Source organism: Eptatretus burgeri, chromosome 3 (genome assembly GCF_056783735.1).
Source record: "Eptatretus burgeri isolate ZD-2024b chromosome 3, Ebu_testis_v1, whole genome shotgun sequence".
Classification (NCBI taxonomy): domain Eukaryota; kingdom Metazoa; phylum Chordata; class Myxini; order Myxiniformes; family Myxinidae; genus Eptatretus; species Eptatretus burgeri.
In genome coordinates, this window is record NC_140963.1 from 530,499 (window position 1) to 543,937 (window position 13,439).

The 13,439-nt window shown below is 43.7% G+C and overlaps 1 protein-coding gene and 1 pseudogene across 1 annotated transcript in view; both read right to left on the bottom strand.

Annotated features, from left to right (window-relative positions):
- LOC147029278 (integrin alpha-9-like) overlaps positions 1-13,439 on the bottom strand; it is a 219,502-nt gene that overhangs the window by 61,324 nt on the left and 144,739 nt on the right. The window lies entirely within an intron of this gene.
- Positions 5,028-5,168, bottom strand: LOC147029279 (signal recognition particle RNA; annotated as a pseudogene).

Sequence of the window (13,439 nt, forward strand, 5' to 3'; positions counted from 1 at the left end):
TCATTTCCAACAAGTTCACTCACCTTTTGGATTTCTATTCTTGAACAGAGTTCAGAAAGATGGCATTGAGGTGCCCAAACGACTTTTTCCTTTGCAGAAGGGCAGCCTGCTCTCAAAATGGTCCCAGATTAGATCCATAACTGACCAGGTAAACATCTATGAATGCACAAGCAAGGAAATGCTTCAGCTTGTAATAAGCCAGCTGTGTTGGATGACTGAGGCACACGAGCTTTCTCATTTAACCTTCCTTCTGTCGCAGCTGCATCTTATGTTCAAACCTCTTGATTGTCGCCGATTTGATACTGATACTATGATTTTCGCAATGCAGCTTCACAACATATCATCCAGTGCATACAAAATGATTCGTCGATCCGGCTTAATCATTCTACCATCAACAAAAAAGGTAAAACAGATACTTGCTAGTAGTCAGCAGGACTTCAACCGCAAAAGCTTGTTCGACCAGCTCAAACCACAGCAGCGTTTGGTCAATTTAATGTTTGACGAGATAAAGCTGGTCGAGACATTGCGATTTTCTGGAGGGCATGTGTCGTATATGCTCAAAATGCAGCAGCAGGTGGTGAACACGAAATGCTTGCTTCACATGCTGTGGTTGTTGAAGTTGCCTGCCTTTTCGGTGGTCCACGCTATATTCTACGCATTTTGCCCTGCAAAAAAAATAACTGCTAATCAGCTGAAGGAACTCCTTATCGAAGCTGCATCAGCTATGGTTGGTGCTGGCGGTACTGTGATTTGTTTGATATGTGACAATTGCAAAACCAACCGCAGTGTTTATTCAAAACTTGGAGGACCAGGAAGTTGCCAAGTGCTGTCAATTCAAGAGCAATCTATGTTCTTAGTGTACAACGACGTGCACATCTTCAAAAATGTTCGCAACAACTGGATTACTGTTGAAGACAAGACACTCTCATTTTTCGTAGATAGTAATGAGTACAAAGCTTACTGGAGTGATATTCAGAAGGTTTATGAGATCGACCGGGCTACTCCTATTCGCTTAACCAAGCTGACGCACACCGCCGTTTCCCCCAAGCCCCTTCAACGCCAGAGCGTACCATTGGTATGCCAAGTGTTCAATGACAAGACTGTCGCTGCTTTAAAGACCTTCAAGGATTCACTGGGCATCAGCGAAGGAACAATCATCCTCAACCAGATAATGAGTGAGTGGTTCAAGATGATGAACGTGAAAGACCGTTTCTCAGCTATCCATCTGCGCGACGAATCCAGACAGCCTTGGAGAGCAGACTGTACAAGTTTCACTTGGCTGGAGCAGGCCTGCCAAATTATATCTACCTGCGCATGGCAAGGAGGTGGTGGTCGTAAGCTGAAGCGAACTCAGCAAACTGCTGAAGCCTTCACTGTGTCCACACGTAATAATGTGGATGCTGCCAAATTGCTTCTGGCAGAGAAAGACTTTGACTATGTTCTTCCTGCTATATTTGCAGATGAAGCCTTGGAAAAGTTTTTCGGCCAAGCCAGGCAAAGAAGTGGTGGAAACTTCAACATTGACGTAGTTGACATTATGGCTGCAGGTAAAATTGTAAATCAGCAAACATTCATGAAGCATGACCTTATGCCCGAATCTAGTTCTCGTGTGATTGATTGCGACAAGAACTGCACAACTTCCATAAATCCAGATGAGCGAAGTGAACTCATTGACGAGATTACTCCTCAAGACACTCAGGATCTCTTGGGGTCTGACGATGCCCTTAAGCATAAAGTAGTTTATTTGGCCGGACACCTTGTTCATAAATATGGCGACAGCACTAGTATGGAGGAGATCATTGATGATGAAGATGGTAACGAGGTGTCATCTGAGTTTCGAGATAATTTGAATAGAGGTGGATTGAGTGTGCCGACTGTCAACCGTCTTTTTTGTACATAATGCCTATAATTTGTATGACAAGACTAAAATGCGTTGCCGATTTCATTTTGCTTAGCTGTTATGCTCTGCAGATACACCTTAAGCTATAGTAATGCTGCATGTACTACTTTAACAAGCATTCGACTGAAAGCTCATGTCCTCAATGTAAGTGACAAAGAAAAAGTTTTGGGATGCCTCAGGAGGCAAGAAAAGCTCTCCAACTAGTGATAGACATAGACATAGACATAGTTGTAATAGGCATAGTGTTGTGACATGCGTATAATGTTTATGTAATACGATATATGACAATAAATATCAAAGTTTGACAGCTCTACACACTTGCATCTTATTACAATCAGCCTTCTCTCACCGTTTATGAGTTAGACACAAAAATGGGCAAAAAATACCCAAATTCAGTAATTTGACCTTTTGACTTTGAAGATGACTTCAGGTGGTGTTGAAAATGACACTATTGAACTCGCCGTCCTCAAAAACCCTATATGGATCCCGAGATCGTGTCTCTAGCCCTTTGAGAAGTCATTTTAGCCCAGGACTCAAGTTAATCCTTCAGACTCAAGTTACAAACCCTGAGCATGGGAGGTTCCAGTCCTTCTCCCTAGGAGTCTATGATACATATACGTATATACAAATATATAAACATACATATATATATATATATATATATATATATATATATATACATACATATATATACATACATACATACATACATACATATATACAGTATAGATATAACTACACACATATTTACATATGCAGTGGGGAGAACAAGTATTTGATACACTGCCGATTTTGCAGGTTTTCCCACTTACAAAGCACGTAGAGGTCTGTAATTTTTATCATAGGTACACTTCAACTGTGAAAGACGGAATCTAAAACAAAAATCCTGAAAATCACATTGTATGATTTTTAAATAATTAATTTGCATCTTATTGCATGAAATAAGTATTTGATCACCTTCCAACCAGTAAGAATTCCGGCTCTCACAGACCTGTTAGTTTTGTCTTTCAGAAGCCCTCCCATTCTCCACTCATTACCTGTAATAACTGCACCTGTTTGAACTCGTTATCTGCATAAAAGACAGCTGTCCACACTCAATCAATCAGACTCCAACCTCTCCACAATGGGCAAGACCAGAGAGCTATCTAAGGACATCAGGGACAAAATTGTAGACTTGCACAAGGCTGGGTTGGGGTACAGGACAATAGGCAAGCAGCTTGGTGAGAAGGCAACAACTGTTGGCGCAATTATTAGAAAATGGAAGAAGTTCAAGATAACAGTCAATCTCCCTCGGTCTGGGGCTCCATGCAAGATCTCACCTCGTGGAGCCTCAATGATCATGAGAAAAGTGAGGGATCAGCCCAGAACTACACGGCGGACCTGGTCAATGACCTGAAGAGAGCTGGGACCACAGTATCAAAGAAAACCATAAGTAACACACTATGCCGTCATGGATTAAAATCCTGCAGTGCACGCAACGTCCCTCTGCTCAAGCCAGCGCATGTCCAGGCCCATCTGAAGTTTGCCAATGACCATCTGGATGATCCAGAGGAGGAATGGTAGAAGGTCATGTGGTCAGATGAGACCAAAATAGAGCTTTTTGGTTTAAACTCCACTCGCCGTATTTGGAGGAAGAAGAAGGATGAATACAACCCCAAGAACACCATCCCAACCGTGAAGCATGGAGGTGGAAACATCATTCTTTGGGGATGCTTTTCTGCAAAGGGGACAGGACGACTGCACCGTATTGAGGGGAGGATGGATGGGACCATGTATTGCGAGATCTTGGCCAACAACCTCCTTCCCTCAACAAGAGCATTGAAGATGGGGCGTGGCTGGGTCTTCCAGCATGACAACGACCCGAAACACACAGCCAGGGCAACTAAGGAGTGGCTCCGTAAGAAGCATCTCAAGGTCCTGGAGTGGCCCAGACAGTCTGCAGACCTGAACCCAATAGAAAATCTTTGGAGGGAGCTGAAAGTCTGTGTTGCCCAGCGACAGCCCCGAAACCTGAAGGATCTGGAGAAGATCTGTATGGAGGAGAGGGCCAAAATCCCTGCTGCAGTCTGTGCAAACCTGGTTAAGAACTACAGGAAACGTCTGATCTCTGTAATTGCAAACAAAGGTTTCTGAACCAAATATTACGTTCTGTTTCTCTGATGTATCAAATACTTATTTCATGCAATAAAATGCAAATTAATTATTTAAAAATCATACAATGTGATTTTCAGGATTTTTGTTTTAGATTCCGTCTTTCACAGTTGAAGTGTACCTATGATAAAAATTAGAGACCTCGACGTGCTATGAAAGTGGGAAAACCTGCAACATCGGCAGTGTATCAAATACTTGTTCTCCCCACTGTATACAAATATATATATATATATATATATATATATATATATATATATATACATACATATATATATATATATATACATACATATATATATATATATATACATACATATATATATATATATATACATACATATATATATATATATATACATACATATATATATATATATATACATACATATATATATATATATGCATACATATATATATATATATACATACATATATATATATATATATATATACATACATATATATATATATATATACATACATATATATATATATACATACATATATATATATATATATATATACATACATATATATATATATATATACATACATATATATATATATATACATACATATATATATATATATATATATATATACATATATATATATACATACATATATATATATATATATATACATACATATATATATACATACATATATACATACATACATATATACATATATACATACATCTATATATACATACATATATATTTACATACATATACAGATACCTATATATATACATACATATATAAATACATACATATATATATATAGATATATATATATATATATATACATATATATATACATATATACATATATGTTGTTGTTTGCCTTTCGGCTGCTCCCGTTACGGGTCGCCACAGCGGATCATCCGTTATGATCCGCACACTGATTTGGCACAGGTTTTACGCCGGTGCCCTTCCTGACGCAACCCTGGTCGCCTCTTACAACACAGGGATAAGGATTGGGTTTCGCCATGATTCTGGGCTGCCCTACATCCTCTCATAGCGCGGCTCAGCGCAGAGCTCCAGTCATCAAGCGATCCTCCAACCCAAACCTCCGAGTAGCTGGATTACAGGCGCACGCCACTACGCCCGGTGTATACAAATACACACATACACATACACATACACATATATATATATATATACATATACACATATATACATATATATATACATATATATATACATATACACACATATACATATATATATATATATATACATATATATACACACATATATATATATATATATACATATATATACACACATATATATATATATATATACATATATATACACACATATATATATATATATATATATATATATATATATATATATATATATACACACATATACATATATATACACATATATATATATATATATATATATATATATATATATATATAAATATATATATATATACATATACAGTCATGCGCCGCTTAACGACGTTCCGGGCAACGACGGATCACATATACGACGGATCTGCCAGCTCTGAAAAAAAAAAAAATAAATAAAAAAAATGTTGCTGAAAAATTCCTATCGCCGAGTGATGTTGTCGACGTTGCGCTGCCAGTCGTATAAAAATAGCACGTACAATTATGTACGTTGTACAGTACATAATACTTCATAATGATAATAAACGACAGTGTGTCCCTGTTACAATGTGATCGTTGAGGTCCATAAAATGTCATCGCGAAAAAAGAGGATCGTGCTTAATCGGGATTCAAGGAAATCGGCTTTCAAACCAAAGCAATGTTTCCACGTTTTCCTTCGAGCAAGTAAATTACCTTTGAATTGAAGAATTCCACGAATAATTCGTTGTTACAGTCGAAATTAAAACACGAATTTCTTTTCGGTGAAGCTTTTCATGTTGTTAAAACAATCGCACTGTTCCGAAAATATATATCACAATTGACAGGAGCTCGTTTCTTCATTTATAAATTATAACATCGATGCAATGATTACGTATTTATAAAATCCAAACGCTATTTATTCATCTTTCTATAATCGATGCGAGAGGACATTGTGAGCTCCTGCTAACAACACCGATGGCCGTCATGAAGAGCACAAAGGTAAAACTAACGTGTCTTCCGTCTCTCTTGGATGCGTGTTACAATTGCCGACAGTATTCAGTACAGTAACATGCTGTACAGGTTTGTATCCGAGGAGCAATAGGCTACACTATATAGCCTAGGTGTGTAGTTTTGCGTAAGTATGATGTTCGAAAACGAAAACGAAAAAAAAAAATGTTCGCATAACGACGACGTCGCTTAGCGATGCGTTTCTCAGAACGTGACCCCGTCGTTAAGTGGCGCATGACTGTATAATAAAGCGATATTCATTTGATATATATATATATATATATATATATATATATATATATATACATATACATATAGATGAGGGGTCAGCCCAGGTTGTACCCTGCTACTCGGTAACCATGAAAACCGGTACTGTGCTGTTCATGGTCGGGTCGTCGGCGACGAAACCGGCAACCCCACCTGGGAAACCGGGTGAGGGGTGTGTGTGTGGACACCCAGCAGGATTAAAAATAAGACCTGTCAAAGGGCGGAGGAGCTCATGGAAGAGCCAACAGCCATTTACACTCCCTCCTAGGGTTACAGGTTGGTGGTAAGCAAGGGCATGCTCACCGTAAAAATTTAGGCTCCATTCACTTCATCATGGCAGGAAAACTTCAACATGGGCAGCCACCAGCCCGTAGGTTGCCATGGGCGGTACCGGCCTACGTCAAAAAGAATGGTACAAACCCTCAAGCAGGATCATGAAGGCCTGTCCTTCCCTATGATGGTTCTCATGGACCCGATGTGCGTTCAAGCTTGAGGTTTTGGAGTTGGAACATTGGTTCAATAGTGGGAAGAAGTATGGAGGTAGCAATGGAACTGAGAAAGAGGAAAGTGGATGTGTGTTGTGTGCAAGAAACAAGATGGAAAGGAGGCGGAGCAAGATTCGTTGGTGTGATGGGGGTCAGGTATAAGTTGTTGTGGTCAAGTGGTGATGGAGCTGCAGGAGTGGGAGTTTCGATAAAAGAGGAACTGAGTGATAATGTTATTGATATAAAAATAATTAGTGACAGGATTCTAGTGGTGGTAATGGTACATGGTAAGTTTCATGGTTACTTCCACCGATGAACTGAATGAACAAAGCGCGAAGATGCGGGTCGAACAGGTGGGGGAGACACGTGAACAAACATGAACGCTAAGTTTTGTTCGGTTTTTTAAAAATGTATTGGGATTTTAGGGCCAAACCTTCTCGAAAAAATTGTTCGGATTCCAATTTGTTCAAACAGCTTGGCCGTTCGGATTCTGGGGCACCACGGTATATTATAGTTATAGTATATTCAGTTATATATACTGGTATATTTTTATTTCAGTAAAAAAAGGACTGGTATATATACCCACTCGTTACCGTCCATCTGGCTGCATGATCGCCTTAGGCCCCCCTGCGGTCGCCTTGCGGGCACCTTGAGGTCTCCTTGCGTCTGCCTTGAAAATTCTATTGCCGCCGCAGGGAGGCCCTCAAGTCACCGTGCGACATCAAATCAAAGACCGTACGGCACCCCCACGTTTTCGTTCTCCACAATTTATAAACACGCCGTGCGGCTCCCCGAAAAATAAAAACATATGTGACTGCAACATTGTGTGACCGTGGAAATACTGCGGCCGCCGTAGAATTGCTAGTGGCCGCAGATTTTGGAGACCCCACGGCTGCCGTGGCAAATGTGACCTGGGCCTTAATGAAATTTAATTCCAGGGTACAAGGCAACAAAAGGTGAAAACTTTGAAAGGGGGGTGCAGACAATATTGGCACTAAAAATATGTATTATAGATATTGTTGTGAATTCGCGCCCGCCGGCATGCGATCAGCCGCTCGACTCGAATGGTGGCCGCCTCGCCCACCGGAACGGACAATTCTGTAGTGACCCTCTCGGAACAACGCCAGGAGCTAGTCAAGGGTGGGGGTTTAACCCCACCACGACCGTGCCAATTGCCCACCCGCGCAGGATAGGGTTGCTCGCGAAATTCGTTCTACCTAAGTACCTGCGCGGATGGTCGACCGGGTGATCGTACCACGCCACAGGCCGACTCCGGACACGAACCGCTTAAGCGGGCCGTTCCGTGCTGCAGTGATAACCGAGCGGTGTTATCGTCGGCCTCGACCGTTCCGATTAATTACTGGGCGTGTTAAGCCCACTACGAACCCTTTACGTGAAGCAGGATGGAGGGTCAATAAAGAAAAGACGAAGCGAAACGGGAAAACAGTTCACACAAAGCACATTTATTACGCGACACACGGAAAGCACATATATACAGCCAAACAGTCAAAATGCACATATAGCAATTAAAAGAAAAGCAACAACGACGCAGAGTTACTACCGACTACGCGCACACACGGCAACACTTATACAGTTCTAATTTACAGACGGTGCCACCAACAGACATTTACACAGAAACCAAAAGAAATAGAAGTGGTCACTTCCCTGTGCACGCACCAAGTCCTTCTCCGCGCCCTCAGCTCCCCGCTCCTCCGGCGTGGTCAGCGAGCTCGTGCTTCGCGCTGGCACGTGTGGCCGTTCGACGCCACAGACGGGGTTTTGGGGAATCAACGGGGTTTTCAGCGCTCTCCCGGTATGGACGGGGGGGAAGAAATGGTCGACACTCGGGGTCGAGAGAGAGAGGAAATGGCGGACGCTCCGTCCTACCAGCAGGGTCTCGGGACCACACCGACTCCGGCGAAGCCTCGGACAAGAACCCTCGAACAGGAGCTTTCTCTCTCTCTCTCTCTTCACACCGTCGTTTGCCCAAAAGGTCCAAGGCTCATCAGGATCAAGGGCTCCGCAGGGATCAACAGGCCGGCAGGAACAGGCTCGCAGGATCAAAAGGCTCGGCAGGAACAACAACAACCACCCTCTTCGCAGATCCACCCCTTTTTATAGCGCGGGGCTCCGCCCCGTTGCTCCGCCCCGTTCTTTGCTCCACCCCCCCTTCGAGGCGCTTTGAGAAAGGTCTCGAAGAGGGGCGTTCCTCCTCCCTGGCCGTGTCACACCGCGTATACACCAATCGGGCGCCAGCTGCCCCACTCCGCTTCTGTCACATTCCTCGGAGAAACAGGCGGGAAAAATCCACGCGCCATCGTTGTGCCTTCTTCTTTCCCTCCTTGCGTTCTCGACTGTTTCCAACGCGGAAACCATCAGAGTGTGGACCGTGGAGGATGGCGTTCGTCAGCGGGGGTAGTGGCGAAGATGGTGGTGGTTGTTGTGAGGGTAATTGTAGCGCGGTTGGTGTTGTGGCGTAGTTGGTGGCGGTTGCTGTTTGCGTGGAGGTTTGCGCTCGTCAGCGGGGGTAGTGGTGAAGATGGTGGTGGTTGTTGTGAGGGTAATTGTAGCGTGGTTGGTGTTGTGGCGTAGTTGGTGGCGGTTGTTGTTTGCGGGGAGGTTTGTCGTTTAAAATAACAACAGAAAAAGAAAAACGGCTATCTCAAAGGATCGCAGCCCGAATGAATCACATAAATTCCCGAGACAACGGATTTGGGGTAACTACACATGTACTTGAGATATCTCACCTACGGGACCTGAATGGTGGTTTGGGAATTTCGACAGCCGTAACAATATGTATATATATATATATATATATATATATATATATATATATACATATATACATACACATATATAAATATACATATATAAATATACATATATACACATATATATATATATATATATATATATATATATATATATATATATATATATATATATATATACATATATACATATACATATACATATACATATATGTATATGTATATGTATATATGTATATATATATATATATATATATATATATATATATATATATATATATATATATACATACATACACACACATCTTATATATTATTTCCGAGTTTGCCTGGTGTTGGCGCAGTGGTTAGGGCAGCAGCTAGGGATCCAAAAGGTCCTGAGTTCAAGCCCCGTTGGGCCACTGAATTAATACACCAGGGGGTTGACTCAGCCTGTCATCCTTCCGAGGTCGGCGAAGTGAGTACCAGTGTACTGGGCCGGTGTATACCCCGGTTAGAATGGGTGTACCAGATCCCTGTGTCATAAGAGGCGACCAGGGTTGCGTCAGGAAGGGCATCCGGCGTAAAACCTGTGCCAAATCATTATGCGGATCATAACGGATGATCCGCTGTGGCGACCCCAAACGGGAGGAGGAAAAAGAAAAAGAAGAAAAGAAGAAAAAAAGAAAAGAAGAAAATAAGAAAAGAAGAAAATAAGAAAAAAAGAAGAAGAAGAAGAAGAAGAAAAAGAAGAAGAAATTATTTCCGAGTTTGTGGTTTCGTGTCGCGCTATCTTCGACTTTGTTCTGCGCTCGAGTAAATTGATATTTGGCTTACATCATCTCAAAGACTATATGAGGTGCATGGTGCAAAAAAAGTAAATAAAATGGTTCTGAAACAGTGAAATCGTATTCCACTTACTGCATTATAGTAAAATTATTACTGATACTCTGCATCAGTTCCTTTCTCAAACACACCTTTCTCAAAAAGGGCGATGGTTTGTATCCCACTCCTGACACCAGTGTCGCGGATTCGCGCCCGCCGGCGTGCTGACGGCCACGTAACTCGAATCGCGGCACGTCGCCCACCGGACGGACAATCCAGTCGTGACCCTCTCGGACTAACGCCGGGAACCAGTCACGGGTGGACCTTTCGGTCTCACCGCGATCGAGCCAATCGGCCCCCGCGTGGGATAGGGTTGCTCGCCAAATTCGACCTACCTAAGTACCCACACGGAGGGTAGACCGGGCGATCGCACCTCGCCGCAGGTCGACTTCGGACACTGGCCACTTAAGCGACCCGTTCCGTACTATCGGGATAACCGAGCGGTGTTATCGTCGGCCTCGACGGTTCGATTAATTATCGGGCGTATTCAGCCCACTACCAACCCTTTACGTGAAGCAAGATGAGGATTCAATGAAAGAAATGACGAAGCGAAGCGGGAAACAGTTCAACATAAAGCACATTTATTCGCGATGAACGGAAAGCACACATATACAATTCCACCAAAAGCACATAGAAAAGAAGAAGACAAAAAGCAAATGCGACAATGCAGATCTAATACCGATTACGCGAGCACACGGCAACACTTATACAATTTTACTTCACAGACGGCGCCGACAACACACATTCCCAAAGCAAAAGAAAAGAGAACCACCCTCCAGGATGAGGGGGTAGGCGGGCCTGGGGCCGAGACCGTGTCGGGCCTACCCGTCTGGTGATGAGACGTGGAGCGGCGGTGGTGCCTCAACTCCGCGGGCCTCCCGGACAGTGTCTGGTAGGGGGTGGGAAGGGGGCCCCCTTTGTCGCACTATCTCAGCGCGGGGGAAACAGGAGGGATGGCTGATGCTCGGGGAAAGGAGGATTTTTACTCTGTCTCGGGTCCCGCGACGAGCATCTCCACCTCGACCAGGTCGCGCCGTCGGCCTCCCTGGTGTGCAGCTCCCGGCACCGACGCGAGCACCTCCTCGTCTGCCTTTGCCGCCGCCGCCTCTCCACAGCTCCGTCCTCTTCGCTCCGACTCCAACTCCGAACTCTTCCTCCTGCGAACTTCCCAACTGCACTCAACTCCAACGCACACCTCGACGACACTTTTCTGACGAACGCAGCCGCTTATATAAGCCCCGTGGCTTCGCCTTTGACCCCCTGCCTTCGACCTTTCACCTCGCTCCCCATTGGCCCGAGAAAAAGTGGGCGTGAATGCTTTTTGATCCATGAATTTGCATATAGCGACCGCCCTCCAACGCCCTGGAGGCGGGGCCAAATCGCCCCTTGCTCACCGATTGGACGGAACAAAAGTGGGCGTGAGTCGTTTTTGATCCGTTTTTGGAGCGGAAAGTCCGTGGTTTTGTTCACGCTGTTCGGCGCGCGCCCTGCACGAGTCCAATACCGGTACCCACAAGCGGCGCAAGAACGGTGGCGATGCGACGGTTGCGAGGTGTGACGGTAAAGGTCGTGGCTGCTGTGGTGAAGCGGCGCCGCGGTGGGTGGTTGATGTTGTGATGACTGTTGAGACGCGGTTGGCGGTGGTAATCATGGCGGTTGGTCCAAAATAAAGATAGTAAAATAAAAAACGGCTATCCTGAAGAGTCGCAGCACGCATGAATGACATTTATTCCCTCTGGACAACGGGTTTGGGCCTAACTACACATATACTTACCGAGATATCTCACCTAAGGGACCTGAATGGTGGTTTGCGAATTTGGTAACCACAACAATATATATACACATATATACATATTGTGGTTTCCCACCCGTCGGCGTGCGGGCGACCGCTTCGAGCCAATGGCGGCCGCTCTCGCCAACCGAACGGGCAAACCGAGTCGCAGCTTTCGGATCAACGCCGAAATCCAGCTTCGGGTGTATCTTTAATCAGACCGAAAATCAGCCAGCTATTCTGTCCACACGCGACGGTCCGGTCGCCGAATTGTCGATTTACCTAATTATGCGCGCAGACAGAAATGCCAGGAATTTACACCTCGACGGGACCTGCTTGGAAACGAGCCGCTAAGCAGCTCGCTCCATTTGCGATTTGCCGAGCGGTGTATATCGCCAATCCCGCCGGATCCGATAGTCGGGTCAAAATACCACCTGACCCATAACAAATTGAAACAAAAAGTTTTTCAGTGGTTTTCATTAATACTGGATATACTGATCAACAGAAAAAAAAAGTCTACCAAAATCTGACATCCGGAAATGGGTTAAAACAGTCATTTTCAAGATGGCCACCACCAGGCTTTGAAATAACTAAAACAGCTATAACTTCTTCAATAATTGTGATAAAAACATAATTGATGGTTCTGGTCCATGGTTTTAATGGATCAGCAATCCACTGGTGTCAATAAAATTTAGATCTGATCAGTATTTAACATGAAATCCAAGATGGCGGCAAAATTCAAGAGTGCAAAAATCAATAAATTTTCCATCTGAACCAAAATCACTGAACACCTGGTGCCACTGAAACATTTATTTGTGAACATTACATAATGGCAGTTTGGGTTACAATTTCAGTCCTCATCACTGTCCTCTAGTTCCTCAGAGGCTTGATTTAGTGCAGGGGTCGGGAACATGTGGCTCGCGAGCCAGGTGTGGCTCTTTTCATGATTGCATCTGGCTCGCAGATAAAATTGGAGCTTGAAACTTTGAAAGCCCAATATTTCTCGCGGAAGCTTTACCTATAGTTTGAATGGTGTCGTGCTTCATTCACGTGCAGGGCTGAACTTGGCAGAAGGAGAGAAGAAAAACGCCTCCGAATTGGCTGAAGCGGTTTT